Here is a 2,500-nt window from a genome sequence, read left to right as displayed (position 1 = left end):
CTGACAATTCTCTTTCACTTGACGGGAATCCACCCGCCTGTCCATTCACATCCCCTCGGCTTTTTTTCGGTCAACTCGCACAGATTTTCTTTGTATCCCACAATCACCAAACAAAACGGCCTGTCTTTGCTTGGCCCCTGAGTGCCACATGAAAGAAAATAAAAGACTCGTTCCAAATACTACATGAATGAACTCCCTCTCCCCTCCACAGAATTATCAAAACACGAGAGATGGGGAAAAAAAAATAAACATTACGACCGACTCTTTTTATCTCTTGTCTATCTGTGTTTCACGCATTACCAATGAAAACGACAATGATTCAACAGCGTAAAAGGGTTAATCAGATTAATCCATCTGGCAAATACTTTAATCTTCCACTGAATTTTTTTTTGTTTATTCAATTTCTATTTTTTTTTTTTTTGTAGATGCAAATACAAAGATACATATTTACTATTGTTTTTTGGGTGTTTGGGATTTTGTTGATCCTGCTCTAATCACTCTGCACACAACTGACAATAAAAGTTGGCAACAACATCGCAAATCACAAAAAAAAAAATAACCCTGACATCTATGAAGATACAAGGAAACCACTAAAACTAATAAAACAACGCTGCAAATGCATACACGAAAAAATTTATAATCTACAGCTCTAAATTCTAAATCTATATCAAATGGTATAACTGACTACTTTCAAAAACCATGTCATCTTTCTGGATGAAATTCCTCGTCGGGTAGATTGCCACGTGCTGACCTGTCCTCGTGCCTGTTTCAGTTCGCTCGTGACCTGACTTGACCTGCTTCTGTGAGTGCCCTGCAACATGTGTCTGATGCCGAGCTGAGAGCGACATACACGGGCGCCGCTCAGCACAGTCTCACAACACTCATGACTACTGTCGATGACTATACAACAATCAGCATAGTAATAAGCTATACAATTCATTATCATTATCATCATAACCACGACTGTCATCATCAAGCAATACGACCAGGACGAAACAACCTCCACCAGCGATTATTAACAACCCCCCACTACGCCTATCACCATTAGTCCATGCCAGTGGACAACGACCACAGCAACTTTCCCAGTACTATCTCCCATTGCAAGGTGTTCCGTGTGACAAAATCATTCAAAGCATGTGCAACGACCTCCTCCTTTGCCCATCAATATCTTTTTTAATCTTTATCTATATTCATTCTATTTCTTTTACTCAGTCTTGGAAAACCATTACATCGACTTCTCATCGATGTCTCAACAAACCGAGCGAACACTTAGATATTAATGCCTGTACAACGCACTGACTCTTAACCAAGAGCTGGTGTCTGCAACAATTTCGAAATGCTGACCGATGCTGTACCATTGCTTGTAATCATCATGAATTTATCAATACTATGCCTCTGTAAGCACCAACACGAACGATGCATTTCCACATGATCATACTGACACTGCAGCTTTACCCATAACAGCGCCGACCCTATGAAATCAACCAAACTATACATTTCATTAGCTACATCGCGTTATTAAAATTACTCAGCATCATATTTGCTGCCAGTAATCCCGCGTTTGATCCTGCAGTGTCACTGATTAATTCCATCCGCATTACGGAACTAGGCCAAAGCATTACAGCGAATACAGAAATATTTCTTTTCTAAAAGGACTTTGGGATGACGCAAGCGACGAGTTCAACCTTAACCCGACCCGGAATGCGACCCCGACACAAAACCATTCGTACACAAATCTTCGTTCAAGACCGCCCACGGCATGGAGTCCTCATGATGAACAGGGGCATGGCGGAGGTGAAGGCGAGTCCCGGAGCGTCTGTGGCGATCCAGAGGCCAAATAAGCACGTTGCTGGCGTGTCGTGGGTCCAGGGCGACGATGGCGACGGCCGTTCCGGGAAAGGGGGTCGATAGCGATTCTGACAGGGGCGATGGGGGAGGAGGGGGAGGAGGGGGAAGGAGGAAGAAGGGGGAAGGAGGAAGAAGGGGGAAGGAGGAAGGAGGGGGAAGGAGGAAGGAGGGGGAAGGGGGAGGGGGTGAAGGGGGAAGGAGGAGAAGGGGCGGAGGGGGGGAGGAAGAAGGGGGAGGAGAGGAGGAAAGGTGTAGGAGGAGGAGGAGGAGGAGGAGGAGGAGGAGGAGGAGGAGGAGGAGGAGGAGGAGGAGGAGGAGGAGGAAGAAGAAGAGGAAGAAGAAGAAGAAGACAAAGAAGAAGAAGAAGAAGAAGAAGAAGAAGAAGACAAAGAAGAAGAAGAAGAAGAAGAAGAAGAAGATGAAGATGAAGATGAAGATGAAGATGAAGATGAAGATGAAGATGAAGATGAAGATGAAGATGAAGATGAAGATGAAGATGAAGATGAAGATGAAGAAGAAGAAGAAGAAGAAGAAGAAGAAGAAGAAGAAGAAGAAGAAGAAGAAGAAGAAGAAGAAGAAGAAGAAGAAAAAGAAGAAAAAGAAGAAGAAGAAGAAGAAAAGGAAGAAGAAGAGGTGGAAGTGGAGGTGGAGG

At 44.0% G+C, this 2,500-nt stretch overlaps 1 protein-coding gene across 3 annotated transcripts in view; it reads right to left on the bottom strand.

Annotated features, from left to right (window-relative positions):
- Window positions 1-2,500, bottom strand: part of LOC125027517 (TSC22 domain family protein 2-like) — a 326,287-nt gene that overhangs the window by 163,128 nt on the left and 160,659 nt on the right. The window lies entirely within an intron of this gene.

This window comes from Penaeus chinensis, chromosome 7 (assembly GCF_019202785.1).
Source record: "Penaeus chinensis breed Huanghai No. 1 chromosome 7, ASM1920278v2, whole genome shotgun sequence".
Lineage (NCBI taxonomy): Eukaryota > Metazoa > Arthropoda > Malacostraca > Decapoda > Penaeidae > Penaeus > Penaeus chinensis.
Note: the sequence above shows the minus strand (reverse complement) of the source record. Positions and strands in the feature narration are given on the sequence as shown.